The following is a 26,391-nucleotide window of genomic DNA, read 5'->3' as shown; positions in this document are numbered from 1 at the left end:
CAATGATGGTTGTTCACAGTGGACATAGATGGCTTCTTTCACTCCTCTTTCAAACCATCTGTTTTCCCTGTCCAAAATGTGAACATTGGCATCCTCAAAAGAGTGCCCTTTTTCCTTCAGATGCAGATGTACTGCTGAATCTTGTCCTGTCGAGGTGGCTCTTCTATGTTGTGCCTCTTTCGGATGAGAGGTGAAACGTCTTCAAGAAACAAAAAGAAGTCCAGTCGCCTTTTTCAAGCTCCAGAGACTACTATGACCTGGATGACTGAGATCTACACAGACTTACTTCATGTTTCTTTGCTGCATAGAAATGAAAGTAATGATTTGAATTTCTTTGGAAATGTATTACAATGGGACCAGATTTTTCAACTGAGGTAGGCGAAAATCCGACTTGACGAGCCGACTTAGGAGATGATTTTACTGGAACTAACGTTAGGAACAATCGGGACCTGCAGAAGCATCTGACTAGAGTGAAAATTCGATTTGTGCGACTTTTACTGTAGATTTTAATCTAGTTTCTAATTCTAAAACAGTGTTACTCCAGACTGGTTCCAGAGTCCAGGTCGTGTGTTGGGGTGAGCCCAAGAACTCACCATCACTGGGGGTGAGGCCACTGAGATAGTTGAACAACTGGCAGGGCCCCAGAGACAGATGAGATTCACCCTGACATGGAGAGCTCGGGTGAAGCTTCTGGATTGGCAGACTGGGGTGGTGGTTCCCATCTTTAAGTAGGGGGAGGCTGTGCTCCAACGATAGGAGGATCAAACTCCTCAGCTTCCTCATTGTCATCATCATCATCATCATCATCATCATCATCATCATCACAGTTTCCAAAAAGAACTCAGTCACATATTTTTCCTCATTGTGATGACGGTTTGGTTTAGGGAAGTTTTGTGTTCACTGTGATCTGAACTTAATTTTTCATGTCACAGATCACAATTCAAAATAAATTCTATACAAATTATTTAGTAAAAAAAAAAGTCATTTGACACATACAGAAGTTTTTAAATATACACGATCAGATATTTGATCTTCATGATGAAAAGCATTTGTTCAATTTGTTCTTATTATTGTGTGTCAGCTTTTTCTAAAAGTCTGCACCAGCTGATCTGACTGAAACAATTGTGTTTGATTGTGTCACAGATGATCCTGATGCTCCTATCCTGGTGAGTCCTGTTCATCCTGTGACTGAAGGAGCTTCTGTTAGTCTGAGCTGCAGTTCGAGGACACAAAAAATACTTTCCAATGTGTTTTTCTACCACAATGACAAACTTATTCAAAGTGATACCCGAGAGGAGCTGAAGATCTCTGCAGTGTCAAAGTCTGATGAAGGTTTCTACAAGTGTGAATACTCAGGAAGAGAGTCACCACAGAGCTGGATGTTAGTTAAAGGTGAGCAGGATCAAAGCAGTTTTAGTTTTGATTTATTGTAGATGGATATTAATGTTCTTGTTCCTTGTGTACTGTCTGATGTACTGCAGGTGTGTATGTTACAGACCTCTGGTGGGGTCTTTTCACACAGAAACAAATAAAGAGGGGAGACATCAGCTGCATTTGGTCTGCAGGCTCTTCCTCGTCTGTTTATTTACAAAACATTAAATCATACTTCTTCTCATTCACAATATATTCTTCTAAACATATTTCTTAACACAAACTACAATATTAAATCTTTTGCCCTTGTATACAAATAAACAAAATGACTGCCCCATAATTCAGGGTCTCTTTCGTCTGCACAGCTACTTACAAGGAAATGCTACAGCTACCCTACTGCAAAAACTGGTGTAATAATATTAACACTCCATTAACCTGCTTATTATTACCTTTTTGCTAACACTTCATTATAACTAAAAACATGAAAACCAATATTTCACAAAACACATCTATACAAAGATCTAGAAAGTAACAGAATTCAGAAATATTAATATTTCCTCGTGTTTCTGACTCTTCAGGATTGGAAATGTTTAACTTTCTTCTAGAGTCGTCTTCTCATTACTGATCGTTAACTCAGTCACACTTCAAATTAATTATATCATTAGAAAAATATCCTTAATTATTTTTAAATACAGCAAAGTAAACATAAAGGTTCAAAGTGCTGATTAAATGAGTACTTTGTGTGACAGTTGTACAGTGTGTTGTATCTCCATCATCAAGGTTTTGTGATATTTCGTGCAGTTCTTTAAATTATTCTGATTCATTTTCTTGTTCTGTTCTTGTTCTAAACTGAACTGCAGATAAACCAAAGGCTGCACTGAGAGCTGATAACACAGCTGTTCCAGCAGGGGGCAGCGTGACCCTGAGCTGCTCTGTGGAGGGCTCTGCTGGCTGGAAGTTTGACTGGTTCAGACGTGATTCAGTCTCTTCTGAAGCTCAGCTCATGAGAGGAAATGAAGCAAACAGAGATATTAGAGTCTCACAAGGAGGTCTGTACCACTGCAGAGGAGGGAGAGGAGATCCAGCTTTCTTCTCTGAGGACAGTGATACAGTTATGATTAAGGAACAAGGTGAGTGTTAAGTTTTGTTGTAAAATAAACACACGTTGATGATCAAACATCAAAGTAACACTTGATAACTATGAAGGTTTTTCCTTTGTGTGTGTTTTTTGTGTGTTTGTTGTGAACAGTTTTGTCTGCTGTGAAACTGCATCCCAGCTGGTCTCAGATATTCACTGGTGAGAAAATCAGCCTCAGATGTGAGATTGATGGAGGTGAAGGAAAGGTGTGGAAATATGAATGGAGAGCACCCAACACAATCAGCCCTCCAACATCCAGAGAATACAGGATCAGCAGAGTTTCAGGGTCCCACAGAGGAGCCTACAGCTGTCGGGTAGCAGTGACTATCTCTTTACAGGATGGAGTGATGCCTTCACTCTGACAGTTTCAGGTAAGTTGGACTTTGATTCATGCTGAACTTTAATGTTTTATTGTATGCATCTGTCTGAACAGGAAACAATAAATATTTCTGCCTCCAACAATGATCCAGCTGTCTCCAGACAATCAATCAATCAATCAATCAATCAATCAATCAATCAATCAATCAATCAATAAACTTTATTATCCAGAGGAGCAGTTTGTTTTGCAGCCAACAGCAAGAATGAATCAAACAATCAAACATACAACCAGGGACACAGAATCATCTAAAAGTTAACAGCAGTGGGAATAAATGAGAACTTCAATCTTTTTGTTCTGCACTGTGGCAGAGAGTACCTCCTTCCTGAACAAATACATATGCTGCTGAGCCTTTGCACAAATGGCATCTGTATTTGCATTAAATGACAGTTTGTTGTCCAGTATAGTGCCCAAATATTTGTATTTCTCCACTGCCTTTTTTTCCTATCCATGAATATGAACAGCAGGTAAGGATGAAGTTTTCCGACTAAAGTCTGTGATCATTTCCTTTGTTTTTGATGCATTTATGTCCAGAAAGGAATTCACACACCAAGTTACAAAGTCATCTACAACTGGGCCATGGTCAGGATCTGCATCATGGAGCAGAGAGATGATCACTGAGTCATCTGTGTACTTTTTTTTTAGTTGCATTTTTGGCCACAGCGGCTTTTTGTTAGCAGTGGAGAGAGACAGGAAATGGGGGAAAGATACAGGGGAAGACACGCGGGCAAATTGGCGACAGGCTGGGACGCGAACCCGCACCGCCCGCACCGCAACGTGGCATATGTATGTGGTCGCCGGCTTCACCACTAAGCCACCCAGGCGCCCTCGTCTGTGTACTTAATTATATATCTGTTCTGTTGTGGCTCTGACACTCATTTGTGTAGAGAACAAATAAAAGTGGAGAGAGGACACGTCCCTGAGGGGAACCAGTGGAGGATAAAAGCAGATAAAATGCTGCTGACTCGCACTCTCTGTGGTCTATCTGTTAAAACATCCATGAGCCAAGAAACCAGACCAGAATCAAGATTATATGTAAGACGTCTCACTAAAATATGGGGCTGAATGCAATAAAAAGCAGATGAAAAATCTATAAAACGCAAATGGGAAAAATTACGTGCCCCGTCCAGACGCTCCAGAACTTTGTGGAGCAAAGTGCACACAGCATCCTCCACACCCCTCCCTGTTCTATTGGTGAATTGGAGGGGGTCTAATTTTGTCTGAGTGGCACAAAAAATTTCTCACAAGTTTCTCAAATATTTTCATTAAAAAGATGTTAAGCAACAGGATGATAATCATTTAAGGATTTAGATACTTTAACTTTAGGCACTGGTACAATAACAGAGTCCTTCCCGATATGAGGAACTTTATGAAACTAAAGAGACTTTGAGAAAAGAAATGTAAAAAATTCCAGCCAATTGCTCTGCACAGTTTTTAAGGAGACGTCCATTTATTGTATCTGGGCCTGGACTTTTCCACTCTTTCACCCCCTTAAATAATTTGAGCACTGATAATCTATCAATAATAATAACTGACTGTTTTGAGGAAACATCCCTGTACACAGCCAGTTCTTCATTAAAATTGTGAATGTTAAAACGATTGTAAAAAATTTTCAAATCATTTGCCAGCTCTAAATCAGACAGACCTCCAAAAGAAATGGGACACTGGGTTGCTCTCCCATAATAGACTGAACACCCTCCCAAGCAGGGCGTGAGCATCCAGTGCTCAGCAGTGACTGTACTTATCTTTATATTTAATTTTGGCCAGCTTTAGTTCTTGTTTCACTTGCTTTTGCAACTCTCTGCTATGAAAAACATCACCACGGTTGAAAGCAATGTTCCTCTGATTAATGATACTTTTCCAAGCTTCGGATACTCACAGTTTGTTATTTGGAAAAAGGCAAATTTCCTTCTTTGGGATTATCAAGTCTTCACAAAAATTAATGTTTGCTGTGACGGTCTCTGTAATTTCAGGCAGATTAGGACAGCAGTTCTTCTCACTGTGCAAACAGAAAGGAGAGACACCGTGTTGTGGTGGTCTTAAAATATGATCAGTTTAAAGGGGAAAGTACACAGATGACAGTTTGATAAGTGAATGATAATCAGGGAAATTTATAGTGTAGTGTTGTAGACAGTAAATGTTTAACATGTGATCAACGCTATAAAAAAGTGACAATCTAATGAACTTTTTCCTGTAACCTCAACAGCAGGTAAACCCAGAGCCACACTGACAGCACTAAGTTCAATCAAACCAGCAGGGGGCAGCGTGACACTGAGCTGCTCTGTGGAGGGCTCTGCTGGCTGGAAGTTTGACTGGTTCAGACGTGATTCAGTCTCTTCTGAAGCTCAGCTCATGAGAGGAAATGAAGCAAACAGAGATATTAGAGTCTCACAAGGAGGTCTGTACCACTGCAGAGGAGGGAGAGGAGATCCAGCTTTCTTCTCTGAGGACAGTGATACAGTTATGATTAAGGAACAAGGTGAGTGTTAAGTTTTGTTATAAAATAAAACACACGTTGAAGACCAAACATTAAAGTAGCGCTTGTTAACTATGACCGTTTTCCCTTTGTGTATGTTTTTATCCACTCTGTGTTTTACAGGCTGTAAAAATGTGTTTTTGTTAGTACATGTTGAGATTTTAGATATTTTAGACTTTTAAATAGTCTCACTCTTGAAGTTCATAAAGACTAAAGATTGGGACAAAATCTTTATTGAACAGATGGACCCCGTCCTGTCCTCTCTGTGTCTCCATCATGGCTGAGTCCTGGAGCCTCAGTAACTCTGAACTGTGAGGTTGAACATCCGTCTGCAGGATGGAGCTTCTACTGGTATAAAGCTGTTCCTGATCTATCAGAGAAATCCTACAGTTATGAGCTGCTACCTGATGGCAGTGGGACTGCACAGGACTCCTACATCATTGATGGACAGACACACACAGCAGGATATGTGTGTAGAGCTGGAAGAGGAGACCCAGAGTATCACACTGATCACAGTGAACCAAAGTTTGTCTGGTCTGCAGGTCAGTGTGTCTGATAATAATCTCACTGTCAGTAATCAGGTCACATATCTTGGATGTCTTATTACAGATCACATGACATTTACAGAGTGAAGATTTCTGTGTGCAGAGCTGCTGTACACCTCTGTATTCTGCACACTGTGGACAAACTATACAAAAGCAAGTTTACAGAAACTTCAAGCAGCTTCTAATGAAGCCATGAGATTATTACTGAGGAGACCCAGAAGGTTCAGTGCAGTGAAAAGTTTGCAGCTGCAGGAGTCACTGCATTTAAAGCTGTATTAACAAATCTAATGTATGAATTTATTTGCAATTATTGTGGGTTTAACAAGTATAAGATTTAATACCAATACTGAGGAGACATCAGTGCAGCTGTCTCTCTGTAGGAAAATTATCTCTCTGTTTTATACCCCTTAAATTCTGGACTGTTGAGTCTGTAATGTGTAAAGACTGATTGAGTTTTCAAGTTAAAAATGATCGTTTGACAAAATTAACACTGATTGAAATATGAGCAGAAAAAGCTTCAAACAAATGAACATTTTCACTGTGATATTTTAATCCTAACATCTGTGAGCTTTGTCTCCTCCCTGCATGTTTCCAGATGTTCATTCAGCAGCGTCTCTCACAGTGAGTCCTGACAGAGTGCAACACTTCACCTCTGACTCTGTCTCACTGACCTGTGAGGGAAACTCTGCTGAGTGGAGAGTGAAGAAGTTCACTGAGGACGGCCGACTGAACTCTGACTGTAGGACAATGACTGGATCCACATGTAACATCAACACATCACAGTCAGGTACTGCAGTGTACTGGTGTGAGTCTGGATCAGGAGAGTTCAGCAGTGCAGTCAACATCACTGTACAGGGTATGTTATTATACATTTTCTTCTTGTATTTCATTGATTTAGAAACATGAGCTTTGCTGTGTGTGAAGTGGCAAAACAAACACAAATGACAATTAGTTTAATTTTATGCGTCTCACCAAAGCAGCATAATATTCTTGGTTGTTGGTCTCATTTCACTTGACATTTATAAAGCAGTTTATAAAGTTTCTTTGGCAATAAACTGCTAAGAAGCTCAAGATGTGTCATCAGAGTGTATCATGTAAAAAGGTGCAGTTGTATCAAAGGTTCTGCTGTATGTGAGTTCTCCTCAGTGCAGAGCCAGTCAGGGAGTTCAGAGCAGCAAACTTTCTTTATTTTACCTGCACTGTGCACAGCTCCATGAACTACTCTGCCCCACCTCTCCTCCTGCAGCTGTGCTCAAACCACACCTCACTGCTACAGCAGCCACATATAAAATGAATATAATAATCTAATTTAGTCCCATAGTGCATCCTGGTGTCAGGTGTTCACCAGGTAAGTGACACACATGCACACCTGACCACCCGCCACCTTCTTCCATCGCTCTGTGGTCAGCATGGTCACTCTGACTGGTTTGCAGCTTTGCAGTCCCAAACACAGCAAACTGTGTATTCTGACTCCTTTCTATCAGAACCAGCATGAACTTATTCAGCATCAGATCACACGGGCCAGCCTTCACTCCCCACATGCATCAATGACCCTGTTGGTTCATCACTTTTGACAGATACTGCAGATCAAGAACAGCTGACAAGACCTGCAGTTTCAGAGATGCTCTGACCCATTTTCAGTTGCTGCCTAATACGTCCCACCCACTAACAGATGAAGAGATAATCAGTGTTATTCACTTCACCTGTCAGTGGTCATAATATTAAATCCACTTTTTCTTTAAAGCTCTACCTAAACATGTCACCTGTAGCTGCAACTCATCATCATCATCATCATCATCATCATTCCACCATCACATTTTCCAAAGAGAACTCAGTCACAGATTTTTCCTTATTATGCTGAGAGTTTGGTTTAGGGAAGTTTTTTTGTGATCTGAACTGTGCAGCACATTTACTGAGGAGGCTGTATAGCACTACTGTGACTCAATGAATGGAGCATTTGTTGTGCTTCATTCTTGTTGCAGCAACAATAACCCAGACCTTAAGAGGAGAAGGTTTCATGTCACAATTCAAAACAAGTACTATAGAAATGATTTGATAAAAATAAGACACATACAGAAGTTTTTAAACATTCAAGATCAGATATTAGATCTTCATGATGAAAAGCATTTGTTCAATCTGTTCTTATTATTGTGTGTCAGCTTTTTCTAAAAGTCTGCACCAGCTGATCTGACTGAAACAATTGTGTTTGATTGTGTCACAGATGATCCTGATGCTCCTATCCTGGTGAGTCCTGTTCATCCTGTGACTGAAGGAGCTTCTGTTAGTCTGAGCTGCAGTTTGAGGACACAAAAAATACTTTCCAATGTGTTTTTCTATCACAATGACAAACTTATTCAAAATGATACCCGAGAGGAGCTGAAGATCTCTGCAGTGTCAAAGTCTGATGAAGGTTTCTACAAGTGTGAATACTCAGGAAGAGAGTCACCACAGAGCTGGATGTTAGTTAAAGGTGAGCAGGATCAAAGCATTTGATGAATATTTGTAAATGATTTTGATGACTGAAAAGGAAAATATCCAATATAATTACAGTTTATTAATAATTGTGTGTTACAGTAACTGTGTCAGCAGCTGACAGCTCTTCAGCTCCTGTGTGGCTGATTGTTGGACTGGTTTGTGGAGTCTCTCTCCTCATTATTCTCCTGCTCTTGTTGTATCGCTGCAGACAGTCCAAGTGTGAGAGCCTCTTCTTTTGATGCTGGATCAGATATTTTATTTACTACACACACTTTAATTATTCAGACATAAACATCATTCTGATCTCATTGTGTAATAACATGTGTCTCTTTCACAGATTCATGCTTCACCAGGTTGGTATAAAACTTTTTATTATTATTATTTTAAACCTGCATCAGTTACTTTGAATTTATTGTGTTTCTTTCATGTTTCAGGTCGATCCAGTCTGAGAGTCACAGTTCGAGCTCCACCACAAATCATGGAGTCAACCAGGATGAAACTCATGAATACGACTCTCTTCATCCTGGTCAGCACTTAAACTGATGTTTATTATCAGTATTAATATTGACTCTTCATTCAGTTAGAGATGAAACACATGTTTGAGTTAATGAGACTGACTGCTGGTGATCTGTTTACAATGTAACTACAAATGTTACATTTCAGGTGCAGATGAACCCCAGAGTGTCACATACTCTCTGATTGAACTGAAAAACCTTGGAAAGAAGAGTGAGTGTGCAAAACACATGCAACACAGAAAATAATAGAAATGTTTTCCAATGCTTAGAAATGTATTAATAATTGAGTTTTGATCTGATGATCTTAACAGGGAAGCATCATAAACCAGAGGACAGTGTTATTTATGCTGAGGTGAAGATGGAAGCTGCAGGTACGTCACAACAGCCTCATTCACTGTTTGTACTTGAATGTGTCATCATCATACTGCAGGTAATTATAGGTCAACATGGAGTTTAGTTACTTACCAAGCTTAGCTACTGAATCACAGAAACCACAGATTTTGACCCAGACTACAATCACAAAGACACATAAGCTGAGGCGTCAGTGTAACAACTGATTGTCATTTTAATTCCTTTCACTGTGTTGTTGTTGTAAAAAGTTTGAATCCACCTCTAAGTCCAGAAGCATCAACAGCTTTGTGTCATAAACCTGCTGAACAAATGTGTCCTGAGGTCTGATCTTCTCTTTCAGAGGACACGCTGATGTATGCTGAGGTCAACAAAAAACAAAAGAACAACAAGAAGAAAACAGGTGAGTAAAGTCTGCATCACCTCCACTGAATATGTTTATTTAGTAGTTTCTATTCATGTATTCATAATTCATCTATTGCAGTGTAGTATCATCACAGAAAGTTTGGGGCGGGGGGGTGTGCTCTGCTGAGTGTCCTTTGAGCTGCATTAGTGGAGACATCAGTCGTCCTCCTCCTGGATAATTATATTATTGTGTTTAATTATGATCTTACAGTCAGTTGTTTTAAATGATCTTTTCATTCACAGGAACTTCGAGTCCTGCAGCTGATGCAGACGTTTATTCTGAAGTCCAATCAGGAAGCTCTCTCTGTAATTATGCTGCCATGCAGGCTGATTTATTCTTCACATTATTAAACGGCTTCAGCCCAGAATATCTTTACATGCTGGAAATCACTTTGTCTGTTTGTGGTTGTCTTACAGGTCAGTGAGGAGAGCTGCAGCAGCAAAGCCAAAAGAAGCATTTGATGAAGCCGCCTCCTCTGCTCCACAAGGCTCAGTTTTTTTTCTACAGTTATCTAATATTATCTTCTAATATCATATAGACTTACTGCTTTATTTGATCATAAACACATGGAGGCGTATTCCTATTTAATATCCATGCTCTCTATATTCATTTAATTTCTTTTATCCTGCTCCAACAGCAGTGAGAAAGTTTGAAATATCTGATGTTTAACAGCTGATAGCACGACTTAAAGTCAGTGTTTTCTGGAGGAAGTACAGATGTGGACACCAACATGCAGTTTTTCTGTGTTTGTCTAAATATCTAAGAATTATGATCAGCACTGTGTAGATTTGAATGCATTTCATGTGTATTTTGGACCATTTTGTGCATCTATAGTTGGAAGGTAGAAAGTTTCATCTTCTGAGATTTGAACATTTTGTTTATGGTTGATTTTGGTTTACTGTAGATTTTAAACAAACTAACGTCACAACCACTGAAACAGGTTAACAGTGCAAATCTAGAATAAACTGATGTTCATGCAGCAGGTTGTCTTTGAGTTTCATTACCTTTACCATGACAGCAGTCTGTGTGTGTGACAAAGAGGGACTGTGAACAGAGAGCAGCTGTTTGTGTGCTGAGGTCTCAGAATGCAGTCAGAACACTGCAGCAGAGAACTTGTACATGTGGTATATCTCATTTGAAAGACTGCATGGAGACAAGATCACAGAGGACACACAACAGCATGACACACAAGTATCAGTCGTACAGTTTCCCTCACACTCGTTTCTTTGGCTCATTAATTGATTTACAAATATGGCACAAACATCAGGGCCTCTTACTATGAAACAAGTTTAATATATCCAGATATCTTTCTGTTATCTGGATTCATCCTCACGCCGATAAATAGGATAAACATGAAGCTGGTTATCAACTGGTTACATTAACTAAAGATTTCCCTGCTTGTTGGCAGCAACCAATCCAAAGGGGCCTTTCGGGGTCACATGACTTTTCCTCCAGAGAAAAGGATCCCTGTGAGTGCCGCCGACTCCTGAGACTTTATCAAATGTTTACCAAATAAAAATCTAAAAAGAACATAAAAAATATTAAAGTAAAATGTAGCAAAAGAACGTGAATAATAGCAGAGCAAATCATTCATCTGGTGATTTAGAGCACATATGAAATGTGAAATAAACATTTTAATTCCAGTTAATCATTTTATTGCTGAGTGCACTCACATTAGGGGGGGGGGGGGGGGGGGGGGGACACACAGGCTCTCACTGGGAGTCAGGTGTATAATTAACCAACTAACCATCGGCCCCCCCCTGCTGGGTGCAGAGTGGTCACTCCTCCTTTATCCATCTATTTTCTTTATCAGGGTCTCAGGGGGTCTGGAGCCTATCCCAGCTGTTACAGGGCAGAGAGGCAGGACACACCCTGTACAGGTCACCACGCTGTCGCAGGGCTAACACAGAGACAGACAACCATCCACACCTATGGGTAATTTAGGATCACCAACCTAACCCCACTGTGGGAGGAAACCCGAGGACCTGGAGAAAACTCACACAAACACAGGGAGAACATGCTAACTCCACACAGAAAGCCTCTGGCTAAGGTGGATTCAAACCCAGGACCTTCTTGCAGTGCTAACCGTGATCCCCCTCCAGATCAGTATTTCTTGGTTTAATGCAGTACCCTCTTTTATATTTGGTGCTGGCAACCAAACCGACCAGAAACCTCAGCCACCTCCACCTTTTCTCCCATAGCCCACCACACCCAACAGCAACATGCAGACTCCAGCTGATATATAAAACAGTGTGTCCATAAATACACAGTGAAGGCTTTCACAGTGCAGTCCATCATTTATGTCTGTATTCAGTGTTCCCTCTTTGTACATAATCAGCTATATTGTGGATGTTTGGATAGATTTTCAGATCAAATATATTTTATTAAGCAGCCTGAAGGCAGAATTTTACTGACTGTATATGAAATAAATTGATTTCAGTGCTCATCACAAAACAGAGTCACAGTTCTCACAGGATGGAGGCCCTGAACCCTAAACAATCACTCACACAATTAACATTCAGTATTCATTAATGTTCAGGTTTGTTGCTGCTCTGAGAACACTCAAACACACTCATACATGGAAAACCTGAAATAGCAGCAACACAACAGGCATCAGTCACAGCAGCTATGAGATCAGCTGGTCAGAAACAGGATGCAAACTCAGAGATGGTGGAGGTGGGCTGAAAGGTGATTTGCAGATGCACAGCAGCTGCAGGAAGGCTAAAGCAGCTAAAATAGGTCACACGAGTTTGTGTTTAGATATGTGCACTAGTAGAGTCCCAGCTCTGACATCAGAGGATGTGAGCTGGCATTTTGTGTGTCTTTGTTTCACACGGTGGTTCACGGTTGCTCTTTTTTTACCTTAACACTTTTTTTGACAGTGTGGTCATCGTGTGTCAGAATACACAGCGTTTATTCAAACTCAACAACAGCCTCAGGTGAAGGTTTGATAACTTCAGAGCTGCTGAGCAGATCATTTCTGACCTGTTTGTCTCTTTGAATAAACCTCTGCAGGTGGAAACTGTACACTGTACACTTCCTGATAGATGTAACAAACTGAAAACACTTCTTAAACAAAAAAATCCAATAAATTCAAACCTGCAAAGAAATGCAGTGATAAATTTTCATCTAGAAGGAATAATAACTTTGTGACAGGAATGCCTTTGGTTGGTCCTGGAACGCTCTGACACTGGGAATGTTTGTCACAAACCCCTTTATTGAGCTTTCATTTCATGCTTCAGATTGACTGTTGTTTTCTTGGCAGGCTTCCACCTCCACTCAGCTCACTCTCCGTTCCTCGTCTCCACCTGCCAGCTACTGTGTAAAAAGACAGCACATGTAATCAATCTCCTGCCGGGCAGCTGTGCTGTGCTCCCCCCAACACCCCTCTCAGAGCTCACTGCCCCACCTCTCCCCTGCAGCCATTTCATCTATTGTGAATAAATTACATTTTCTTAACAGCTACTCTGGTCTCTGAACTCCTTTGCTGCCATCCCTCTTTTTAGCTGCTCTCCACCCTTTTGAAAAGTTCCTCTCTCTCTCTGTTACACCTACAAGTGTCTAACAGGCTGTTGTTGGTTACTCTCTATTCTGTCACAGGTTTATTTTAATAGCTGACAGACTTCATGGTTTCTGTCTGGACCACTAAGAAAAGAGGAAATGCAGCCTGTGGTTTCAGCCAAAAAACTTGTCTTGTTTTATGTCTTCAGCACACAGCAGAGTTAATAAGCAGCACACACAAAGAGCACAGTGAGAATTTCACTTTGCTCTCTGTTGCATTTTATAAACAAGAAACATAAACCAAAAATTGATTTATTATTGATATTGCCACTCTAAATGTTTGCAGTGCATTTCCTCCTGAAGATTTTCAGTCCTCCAGATTGATTGAACGTTCCTCAAGACTTGACTGAGGTGTTTAGTAAAGGTCTGGCTCTCTCCCTCCCTCCCCACCACCTCTGTGACTGTGCCATAGATTTACTTCCACACTTCCCACCAGTCGACTATTTCCTGTCCTGAAAGAGAAGCAGTGGAAACATATATCTCAGATTCACTACCCACCCAGTTGGTGCCAACTTCTTCTTGGAAAAAAGAGAAAGCACTGCATCCCTGTATCGATTATAGAGGTTTGAACAAGATCACCATAAAAACTAATATCCATTGTCTCAGGTTAACTTTTGAACCATCAAAAGAAACCGCCATCTTTTTTGAAACTGGATCTTTGCAGTGCCATCACCTGGTCCTCCTATGGGAGGGAGATGAGTCGGCCTTCAACCCTCCACTTGGCCTCTTTGAATACCTGTTAATGTCTTTGGTCTGACTAATGTGACAACAGTTTTCCAGACTTTGGAGATTGATCTCTGTTCTCTGTGATTGGCTTCTCTTTGGTACCTGGATGATATTCTGATGTTTTTCTTCAACCTAGAGGAACATCGACAGCATGTAAAACACATTTTGTAACATCTTCTGGACTTCAGCACCATCTAAAGATGAAAAGAAGCTCGATGAATATTGGGAGCACACTGATAACACAGTCATAAGTTTGATCACATGGGTCCAGAACAGGAGTATCACTGAGTGCAGAGTGGAGGTATGAATGTTATGGCAGAAGCTGAGAACAAAAAGTGCTGAAACAATGATATTAATAGATGCACCATGAATGTCTGTGGATGCACCAAAACCCAAACTGATGACTCTCAGTCTCTAGAGGCCTGGCAGAAGAGGAACCCTGCAGCATGATCCTGATCCACAGGACACTTTAAAAATGACCTGAAAGTTTCTAAAGAAAAAAGAGGAAACAATTATGATCCACAAAATATGTCACCTGACTTGAAACACCACAAGTCCTTTACATATCATAGAGAAAAGTAGGAACACAACACAAGAAAGAAGCTTATAAATTTGCAGTGGACAGGAAATAAACACGTCACCAACTGCTGCAGTCAAAGCTACAGGAGCTGTTTGAGGTTTTAAAGGAAGGAAGCACAGAGAGGCTGCAGCCAGAAGAAGAAGAAGTCTGAGAGAAACTCTGATCTTATCTTTATTAAATGCAGCTTCTGTTTAATTCTGCATTTATTATTTATGTGAAGTAAAACAGTCTGAGATCAGCTGTGGGTCAGAGAGCAGCAGGGCTGGATGTGAGGATGCTGCACTCTTTGCTCTGAGTGACGGGTTATTGTGTGAGTACATTTCTGACATTGTTTGAATGGCACTGATGAACATAAATGTTTCTCATTTGAGTGAATTACAGGTTTAACCTGCTTATCTGAGAGTTTAAAAGAGCATATTTATATTTTTATTGTTGTTAAAGCCAAATGTTTGTTTCAAACTGCCAAATTATAGTTTATATGCACAGAAACATTTTATGAGCAGTTTTGATTTTGTGTCAGTTTGATGATTCCTGATGTTTTCATCTTTACTTTAGTGCTCAGTGCACTCTGCTGTGCTGAGAGTGCGATCACACAAACATGTTGCAGTCACCACTGAACAAGTTGTTGCCTTTATACAGATGTTTCTTTCTTTGTGTATTTAAGGAAAAGACACTGATGTAGAGACTAGACCAGATACAGTATATTATCTACTTTAATTAGGGTATTGATATTCTGGTTGATAAGTAACAGTAGTTGTTGCTAGCGGCACTGAAAAAGCTGTAATGTTTGTGTTTGTCGAGCACTTTATGAATGAGGACTGTGTGGAGGAGAACTTGTAGGCGTCAGGCGACCGTCTGCTTCACCAGGCTGGAGTCACTCTGATGTTTATTTGTCAGTGTTTATTTATTTTATTAAATAAACAGTTTTTTCCCTCTTTCTCCATTTCTAGTATGAAGAAATCAACTCAGTGAGGTCATCTAAAGTACAAGCAAGGAAATAAGCTCTCCAAAATGTGTGACATTTCTTCCTCTGAGGGCTTTTTAAAAATTTCCTGTCGCAATTATCAGTCTATTTTTCATGCGGACATGCAGGGTTTTAGGATTCATGCTTCCTGAGTACATAATATACCTTATTATCTGTCTGTTAATGTTTAGTCTCATATTTAGCTGTTGACTGTTACCTGTTAGGCCTTTTCATAAAAATCTGCCTGACATGTTTCTGCAGCAGCAGGAGAGGATAAACATGTCACACATGCTGTGGTCAGACCTGCTCAGTTGTGTTATTTCTGTGTCAAAGGAAGGAAGCAGAGAGAAGTTAAAAAAGTCTTTGTGTTGTCACAGTTGTTGGTGTGTCGTAGCTGCTGCTTCACTCTTTCTCTTTACAGGAAGTTTTCAGACGTGTCGCTGCTGGATGTGAGGATGGGACCCACTTTGCTCTGTGAGCTGGGCCTATTCTGTGAGTACATCACTGACTTCTATAGTTTGATTCATACTGACTGATAAACATGTTTCAGTGAGAAGAACAGAGTATCAGTCATTTGGAGCATTTCAGTTCATTTGAACAGAGGACTCTCATGTTTGTTATCAACATGGTTGTTTGTAGCCTGGATTAGATTTTAGTGCACTGACTCAGATTAGAGTGGAGCTGCTTTAGTTTATCTAAGAAAGGTTTGTTTCTTCATCTGTGATCATTTGATGCATTTTACATCTTAATCTAAAATGCAGCCAATCACAGCAGCCACTGCTAAAAGCCCAAGTGTTTTATTTCTGCCATATTTGAGTGTGTCTTTAGTTTGATGATGTCTGAAGTTTCTGCCTTTATTGTAGTGCTCTGTACGCTCCTCTGCACTGGACACGCTCAAGGTGACTGAACACTTTCACTTTTTCATTTCTGTTTTTTTTTTTTTATTAATAAAGATTAATTTCAAACCATAATCTTAAGCACTGTTCATTTTTGTTTGTTTTTACTTATTTTTTAAAATATTCCTCATTTTTTTAACATACAGTATAAACACAGATGTTGCCTCCTATAGTGTTAGATTGTTAATGCTGTGGTTGTGTTGGATTCTAGATGCTGTGTTAACTATTGAACCCAAATGCTCCAGTTTTTTTATTGGAGAGTTTGTTACCTTCATGTGTGACATGAATGAAGGAGCAGACACTGACTGGGAATACAAACTCAACAAGGATGGTCGAGAATTTGTCCCCTACAACACACACAAAGACTACAGATTACCAGTAACATCTACAGGTGACAGTGGTGAATATCAGTGTTCTGGTCGCAGGAAGAGCTCACGTGATACAAAGAGCAGTAACACTGTCTCTGTAACTGTATCAGGTAAGTCCTCAGTGAGCAGTTGCACTTTGCTCACAGTGTACACAGCACTAAAATACTCACAGACTCTATGATCATCATTACTACATGTGTGTGTTTTAATGTAAAAACAACAACTGTGGATAAAATTAAATTTAAAAGAAAAAACATCAAAATCTTCATAACACTTACGGTGACTGATTTGTTTTTAAGCCTTGGTGTACCAAACATATTTGCTTTTACAAGAACAGGTCTATTGGTTTTCTAAAGGCTATTCTTGTTAGGGTTTGTAGTTTTATTTTATTATATTCATTCATGCAAGGGCTGACAGGCAGGAAGGAAGGGGTATAAGAAGAAAGATAGAGACAAAGAAAAGAGAAAAAAAACAAGAGATAAAAAACGGGCAGAAAACAGAAAAAAATAATAAGAGAGAGGTACAAACATACATACATACATTCTCATATACATACATGCATATACAGTACATATACACACATATACACACAATCTTGCTGTCGTTTGTAGTAATGTGTCTGTGTTCCTCTGTCATGAAACGTACTTAATAATGAGGGCAAGAAGCTGCAACCACGCCCCTCAGGATCCAGAGGTAAACCAGGAAAGACCCTGGGGACCTGGGCCATCCACAGCCCATCAGGAGTTCAGAAGACCCGAGGCCACACATCCTGATGGCGACCGTGCACACACCCTAGAGGAGGGAGGAGTGAGACCACAGATGGAATCCCCAAGGTCAGAGGGCAAGAGCCCCGAGAGCCAGAGACAATGAACAGCACGCCCCCCCGTAGGCTGCCCCCTGAGGCCCCATGCACCCGAGGACCGCCCGACACCCAGCAGAAAGCGGGTATCAGCAAAGAGCCAGCGGCAACCCAGGGAAGCAGCCAACCCAGACCCGAACCGCTAGCCAGTCCCTACCCCAGGCAGGGTGCATGAAACCGGTGTGTGGGAAGACCCGCCTACCCCCTCCTCCCACTTGAATTGGTTGGGGTGATGTGTTGGGTGTAAGTTGTGTGAAAGCTACAGTCCTATTAAAATTTAAGGGACAGATGTAACATGAGCACTGAGCAACAGCGCCCATCCACACCACCCCCCCAAGGCCCTCAGTGTCTAAGATGTAAATAAAATTGAGGAGCAGGCAGCAGTGAACAGACAAGTGGGGCCACCTCAGCAGCTCCACCCACTAACCACTGTGTGCTACACCTGCCCCCCAAGGCCCTATGTGTACTATGATGTGATATGAGCTGTATGATGTAATTAAAAAGGAGGGGTGGGATATTATGCATTACAGCGAGCAGAGCCAAGGGAGTGGCCCTACTCACTGCAGTACAAGCAGTACAAGTAGAAGACTACCCCCACAGGGAGAGAGCCTGCTAACTACTGGCTCACTAAACACCCCAGTTCCCTACACCCAATCTCAATGCAGGGAAGGTAGGTCCAGGGCCTGAACCGGCAACACCCCCAGGGCACCACCATGCTCAAGGCCGGCACCTACCGCCTACACTACAGACAAACACAACACACACACACACACACACACACACACACACACACACACACACACACACACACACAAGAAAATACAACAACAAAAATCACGCTCATACCCACACATAGCCTCTTGTGAGACATCACTGCCCACTCATCTGAGCGCCCCACTTTCCCACAGGATGTGTGGGCACCCCAGAATCCCGGAATGCCAGCCAGACTTCCCGATGCTGGCCAACCCACTCCACACAGCAGTGCGCCCGAGGGGGCGCAGACCTCTCCAGCGCAGGGAGGGGCCCAACCGGAAGATGGGCGACCCCAGGCACCTGGGTCCCAGTCCCTGCACCCCAATCCCCGTAGAGGAGGCCGGCCATCCGGCCGGGGGCCAGCACCCACCACTACAGGCACCCCAGCCCCCACACCCAAGACCATAGGAGCATCTATCCAAGCCCCCGCCACCAGCAACGAAGGCCTGCACACAGAAACCACAAAATGCCAGTCACCGTCTCCAGTCCAACAACCATCAGACACCTGAATCCCCCGGTCCACGCCCAGTCCCCTGCCTGACACACTGCGAGACAAGACTAGAGCTCATCACCCCCACCAAGTGATGGAGTTGATAAGTGGGAACCAGAGAGATTCAGATTTCTCCATTTGCTATTTAGAGTTGGCAGATATTCTTTCCAGACTAATGAGGTCTAAAAATAAATTCCTATAATGTGTAATACACAAATCATTTTTTGATTTCCAGTTCACGAGGATATTTTTCTTAGTGATGCATAAGGCAGTAAGAACTATGTGTGATATATTTGCTTCCATGTCTAATTCACTCACGTCACCTACAATGCACAGTTTTGGTGAAGCTGGAATAGCACAATTAAACCATGTGGATAAGTCTTCACATATTGTCTGCCAGTCACCAGGTGACTGATGGTTGTGTTACCTAAACCTTTATAATGATTCATGTACATATTTTTTCCTTCTCTTTCATAACAGCAGGTAAACCCAGGGCCACACTGACAGCAGGAACAACATTCATACCAGTAGGGGGCAGTGTGACACTGACCTGCTCTGTGGGGAGCTCTGATGAGTGGAAATATGAGTGGTTCAGATGCACCAAAAACACCACTGAAGTTCAAATCAGAAGAGATGATCAACCAAACAGAGTTATCAGAGTATCTCAAGGAGGAATCTACAGATGCAGAGGAAGAAGAGGAGACCCAGTTTACTACACTGATAAAAGTGATGAAGTCAGCATTGAGATAACCTGTGAGTTCAGTAATTTAGTTTGAAACATTCACTCATGATTCGCAAACATACAATGTTAAGTTTTCTCTGTTGATTTCATGTTTCTGTTTGTATCTCAACTGTTAACATCTGTAAACAGTTTCCAATAAAGTTGCTGTAAAACAACAACAACACAACTGGCCTCAGATATTCAGCGGTGAGACGATCACTCTGACATGTGAGGTGCAGGAAGGAGGTGAACCCACTGAGTGGGAGTATGGATGGAGAGGACCCAGGAAAACCACACAGTGGACACACAATAATTATTTGTCATTCAGAGTTTCTGAGTCCAGCAGTGGAGACTACATGTGTAAGAGTCGACGCAGAGATGACTCATATTCTTCAACAGAGTGGAGTGAAGCCTTCACACTGTCAGCATCAAGTAAGTCATGTTTGTTGTGTGATCAATGTTTTGTAAAATTGTTGAAGTTGCTTTTCCTCCTCAGTCTGTGTCTCAGGGTTAATGCAACAACAGGTTATGACACACACGTGCACTTTATGAAAATATGGAGAAGAAAATTCACACACACACACACACACACACACACACACACACACACACACACACACACACACACACACACACACACACACACACACACACACACACTATATAATGTTTTGTGAGGGTGTTCAGGCTTGAGTTGCTCATCTTGGTGTGTTTCACGAATACCAAACTGCACTTTTTTGTGCTACAGTGTGTTGGGCAGTTCATATTTGGTTCATAATGAGCATCAGTTATTATTAAATACCGTATTTTCCGGAGTATAAGTCGCACTTTTTTTCATAGTTTGGCTGGGGGTGCGACCTATACTCCGGGGCGACTTATATGTGACATTTATAACACATGAACCAAAATACTCCAGCCACTTGACATCTCCGTGAACTGCAGCTTTAAGGCAGTCTTGCGTAACCTGTGGGCGCAGTGGATGATGGATGGAGAGCACAGCTTAACGGCAACTGGGAGAATGCGCCACCCAACTTTCCTGGAAGTCATTGGATGGATCAAGAAAACATGGGCTTCAGTGACAACCAAACCATCCTGTCGGGATTCAGAAAGGCTGGAATAATTGGAACTGCAGCTGACGACGAGTCTGACGAAAGCGACACAGAAGAGGAAGCGGCGCTTCGTCTACGTATGGAGTGTACGGAGTTGTTTAGAAGTGACACCGAGGATGAAGAATTCAATGGATTGATGGTTTGGTTAACTTGTTACCATGTTCTTTATGCTATGGTTATCTGAATAACTGTTAATGTTACGTTAACATACCAAACACGTACTCTGTCCGTTGTGCGTCATGTAGCTGAATGTGTTACGTTAGCATAACGTAGGCGTAACCGTGTTCGCCCTGTTCTTTAATCCATTATTATTTTAAATTCCCTTTCAAGATGGAATTTCTGCTCTGGGTCTCGGATTCTATGAAATACCCCCCCCCCCCCCCCCCCAAAAAAAAGTGCGACTTATAGTCCAGTGCGACTTATATATGTTTTTTTTTTCTTTATTATGCATTTTTTGGCTGGTGCGACCTATACTCCGGAGCGACTTATAGTCCGAAAAATACGGTAATTAAATTAATTCTTAATGGTGGCTACAAGTTAAAGTTGGAATTCTCAGTTTTTAAGAGTCTCTGCTTGTATTTAAGATCCATGTTGAAATTTTCTGTCCAGCTGTGCTGCATCTCATCCTGCTGTTGATAAATATAAACTGAATCATACACAAACAAATCTATTTAATTTTTTAATGAATTATATGTGTGCAACATACTCTGTTTGGATTCATGCTCATCTTTGTCTAATATTCATTTAACATGATTAATAATATGTTTATTCCTCACTGTTTTATAAACTCACTGACCTCTGATCAGCCATGTTGCCCATGACATCCTGAACATGTTTAGTTATTTCCATCGTTCATGTAGTTTTATTCTTTTACATGTTGGTTTTTGTGAGTCTGTAACAGTGGTGGGTGTTGTTCTTGTGTCTGGATGTTAAAGTTACACACAGAGTAAATATGATTTATTCAAAGTTATTTATAATTTGAGGTTTCAGAGGTGAAGGCTGGTCGTTTCTTGTGCCGTTCATGGTTGGACTGGTTTGTGGAAGTTCACTGATTGTTGCTGTGCTGCTGTGCTGCTGTGCTGTATGTGCTGCCGCACAACGATAAAAGGTGAGACCTTTACATGTTGATAACTTACTGAAAACGGTTTCTGCTGATTTAAAGTGATTCTAAAACATGTTTTCTTCCTTTTCTGACAGATCCATGTGGTCACAGGTTTGTACAGCACTGTCTTTGTCCATTTGTGAACACAGTGATTTGATACATGTGCTTTGTTACATTTACAGTCCATGTTTCAGCTTCATGCAGTCTCCAAACATCAATCAAGGCTCTGCTACGCCCCAAACAGCCGACCAAAGTGAAGCTCAAGTTTACTCCTCTCTTCTCCACGGTCAGCCCCAAAAATGAAAACTTTACAACTATTAACACTCAGTTAGTGCTCAAGATACAGACACACAAAACCAAACAAAAGGAAATAAATTTGACTTTATTTCTTCTTTTTCGCTGCCCTGTAGGAGATCTTAGTGTCTATGAATCAGTCAGAAACTCTGGAAACACTCAAAGTGGTACAGTATGAACTTTAATGGACCTCTGAGAGGTTAAATGATTATGACTGTTAAAATTAATGCAACAATATTATTTCAGGGGGAGCAGCAGGTGAATGCAGTAATGCAGCATCTACTACTCAGCTTGATGAGAGGAGTAAGTAATAAAATATGACCCAAAATTATTGGATTGTGATCTGTGATGTTAGAGGAAAGAGGGTGTGTGTGTTATTAAATCAGTGATGCTGCAGAGGAGAGCTCTGACTACAATAACTTGAATCCTGAATCAGCCTCAGGTAAAAAATGTACAAATGTAACATTACAGCCACTGGATAGTTACAGAGCTTCAGACACACACATCCTAAACATGATGAAGCTGAATATGGCATTAATTCATGCTTTTATTATTTCCCTCTTAGACTATTGTAATGCTCTTTATTCTGGAATCAGCCAGTTGTCCGTGTTTTCACTTAGTTCTCGTTGCGATATCTTCATAGATTTCCCGCTGTGTGCTTCTGTTCTAGTTTGTGTTCTAGTCCTCAAGAAAGTCTTTATTTTTGTGTTCCAGCAGTAAAGCTGTGTGATTTAAGTTCAAGTCTGTGTCTGGAGTGTCCTGCATATTGGGGTCCTCAGTCCTGCTGCCACAGCGTTTCATGACACACATGTTCAGGACCTTTTTGTCTTTGTGCTTCACTTTGTTGTTGTTGTTTAAGTCGTATTTTTCTCTGATTTATTTAAGGTCCATAAAGAGGCTCGTGGACAACAACACAACAACAACATTTAGCTTTAAACATTCACACAATTGCTGCCATTTAAACATCAGACTCAGAGTCATTTGTGCGTTTAGTTTAAAGAATGAGATGCTCTGGATTTTCAGCATAAATGGAAGATGATACAGTCGACCTTTGTATTTATGCTCATTGTGTTTCTTTCTGCTACAATAAATGTAGTGTGGAGGTGAAATATTGTGGGGCCATATCTATCCAGTATGTGTGTGTACAGATACCTGTGTACAGAAGCTCTCCTGTGATGCTTCTTTCATCAGCTGCTGTAAATGTTCCCCATACAGTATGATGCTGATTTCCCATCAGGCCACTGAGAGGAACACAGTGTCGCCTTTTTGCCTTTATTCTACCTGCTTTTGTGTTGTGCGTTTGGGCGCATCGTCCGAGTCCTGACAAAGTTACAGTCAAATATTATGCTCATTTCTATTTTGTACAGAAGATGCATTGACTGTCATATTTACTTATATTTACTCTTAATAAAAATACTAAGGTTACTCACTTCCTCCTGAATTGTACATGTGATGCAGCTCTGCAGCTTCCTTTATGCTCCAGTGTGCTGCTCGTGTTTCCTGTTGGTATAAAATAATGTGCAGACACTTCCATTCACTCATCATGATACAGTAAGATTATCCTGTAAATGTCGAGATTTTACAGAGCAGCATTGTCTAACATGTCAGAGATTACTCATAGCCATAAATAGTAAAGACTGTGGCTCATCATTGAGCAATATTAAAGCCATAACTAGTACTCAGTATTGCTCCAAGGTAAACATGGCTGCATTATGATTATGATACTATACATAATGCATTAGTATCAGCAGATTATGTATAGTATTCCTGTTCACACGAGTATAATATGATGCAAATACCTTGAAAGTATGCATTTTATCTGGCTTATTGTTATATGTGAACCGAGACTACGTATTATACATCCTTGTACGAGAGTGCAGTATTTACTTTCTTTAATTTGTTTACCTTGGAAATTTTTTGTCTGTTTTTGAATGCAGTTACCAAAAGGTGTCAAGGGCCACTCAGGCAGGACGACTCAAGTGCTGGACTCAGATAAAAAGTTCAACAAGCTTATTTCCAATCCCAGAGGATTTGCAACACTTCAAATGAAGTGGAGAATGTAATGGAAAATTTGTTTCTGAACTCCAATAACCTCTGTGTACTTTTTCTCTGTAATTGTAATTTTCTAGCACAAAGACCGAGTGTGTGAAGATGGGAAAAACAACTTGACTGTAGGCTGTCCCCAAGGCCATGGCGCATTTTGTTATCATGCAGGTGCTACATGGTGGGGGGAACCTGAACCCCCCATGGCTAGTGGAACAAGATTGTATCAACACAATAGTATAAAGGAATGGGTGTTATTCTGTGCTTTGTTCAATGCTGGTGCGAAGGCAGTTTGTGCTGTATTGACCCCTTTGCAAAGGTTATATTCTTACTTTCAATAAATCATCAAAAAATCAGTTTGGTTTCAGAGCTCAACTTATTTTTTCCACCACAGAGAACAGCACAGGAGAACAAGGGGATCATGACAAAAATGCATTTGCAGAAATGTTAAAGATAATCATAGAACATCGGTCTCTTACAGCATGCTTAACATTGTTAATATTGAAAACATATTTTTGCTGGAATATTTATCATATCTTTACTAACCCAGGGGTGAATTAAAGATTTTGGATAAAAGTTTAGAGCAAGGCCTCCAAATTAGGGCAAAATAGTTTTGCAGGTAATAAGATGTCTGCTGAAGGGTTTTCTATTATGAAATGGGGCTGTAATGGTATCCTGAATTCTACATTTATTTCATATTTTCATTAATATCCCCACTGGTAATGGGTCTCATTCATCCAGAGAAAGTATCAACCCCTCTGTGAGAATAAAGGTGTCCATGAGTATAAAATGAAGGCGTGTGTATTAGAGGAGGAAAAACATGTTTTTAATGCAGAACCAAGCTTGTGTGCAATGTTGTGAGAGTTTTCTTGGCAGAGGAGCTGAACACACACAAGTAATGGGGGGATGGCTTTTTGTGGTGTAATACCAAGAATGGTCAGTAGGCAGCAGTGGAACAATTGTAACTTTTACAAGATTCAGATCATATTTTTATTTATTTTCAAATAGTCTCTGTGTCTTCTTTCCTGTTAAACTAAGCTCAGGCAGGTGGAGGGCCCTAAACCACACACTCGCACACAATTAATATTCAGTGGTGTGTTGTTGTTCTGAGAACACTCGACTGCACACATACATGGAAAACCTGAAGTAGCAGCAACACAACGGGCCTGACGCACAGCTTACTGACATCAGCTGAGTCAAGAACAGCATCCAAACTCAGAGATGGGTGGAGGTGGGCTGACAGGCGGCTTGCAGACGCACAATAACTGTAGGCAGCTTAAACAGCTGCTTTGCCTTGAGCAGCAGAGCAGATCGTTTTTGGCATGCAATTGTGTTTTTGAATACACGTCTTTGCAAACTTTTAAAACCCTTTTTAAACAAAAATCCAATAAATTCAGAACAATAAGTAAAAATAAGTTCTTCTGAGCAGCCTGCAATGCTGGTGCCAGATAGTGGAAATAAATGTAGCATTTTATGCTGTGTAACTCTGCTTTGTTTTTTTGTTTGCATGCTTTTATTTTGAAAAGTGTTCTTGTCTTTCTTGTACTGTCTTTTATTGTTCTTTTTGGGAAGGATTCATGTTTTAGTTGGTTTTAGAGTTGTATTTATTGAAAATAAATTAGTTTTACTTAACGGCTGCTTTTCTCTCTGTACTCCTTTTCTACTATTCCCCGTTTTAGCTGCTCTGTTTGAAAAGGTTCTCTCTCTCTGTCTGTGTAGGTTCTGTCATCCAGGTCATGGTAGTCTGTGGAGCTTGGAAAAAGGTGACTGGACTTCCTTAATTTTCTTGAAGACATTTTTTTTTTTATCTCTCATCCTGAAGAAACTCAAACTGTGAAAGCTTTCGCCTTTTTCCAAGCTTCAAAGACTGTTGTTGGTTACTCTCTGTGCTGCCACAGGCTTATTATCTACTGAAAGGCTTCATTGTTTCTGTCTGGGTCACCTACAAAAGAGGAAATGCAGCCTGTTGTTTCAGCCAAACTCAACAGTTTCACAGATGTTGTTTTGTATGTCATCAGCGCACAGCAGAGAGTTAACAAGGAACACAGACAAAGATCACTGTGGGAATTTCACTTTGACGTCTGTGTGCATGACACATTTTAAATGATCTGCCTGTCCTGGAATAAAAATTATTACTGCTACATTAAAGTATGCGTGACACTGTGTGATAACAGATTAAAGTAGAGTCACTGTGGTGATGGCACATGCTGGACCAATGGAAAAAAGTGGCATCCCGTGAAGCTGTGCAAATGCATCTGTCACACTGAAATACAGC

The 26,391-nt window shown here is 40.8% G+C and overlaps 2 pseudogenes; one reads left to right on the top strand and one right to left on the bottom strand.

Annotated features, from left to right (window-relative positions):
* The window catches only part of LOC115777559 (obscurin-like), a 698,358-nt pseudogene that overhangs the window by 509,791 nt on the left and 162,176 nt on the right, over nucleotides 1-26,391 (bottom strand).
* On the top strand, nucleotides 2,331-10,527 carry LOC115777568 (uncharacterized; annotated as a pseudogene).

The sequence above is a fragment of the Archocentrus centrarchus genome, unplaced genomic scaffold (genome assembly GCF_007364275.1).
Source record: "Archocentrus centrarchus isolate MPI-CPG fArcCen1 unplaced genomic scaffold, fArcCen1 scaffold_57_ctg1, whole genome shotgun sequence".
NCBI lineage: Eukaryota > Metazoa > Chordata > Actinopteri > Cichliformes > Cichlidae > Archocentrus > Archocentrus centrarchus.
This window is presented reverse-complemented; position numbering and strand designations above follow the sequence as displayed.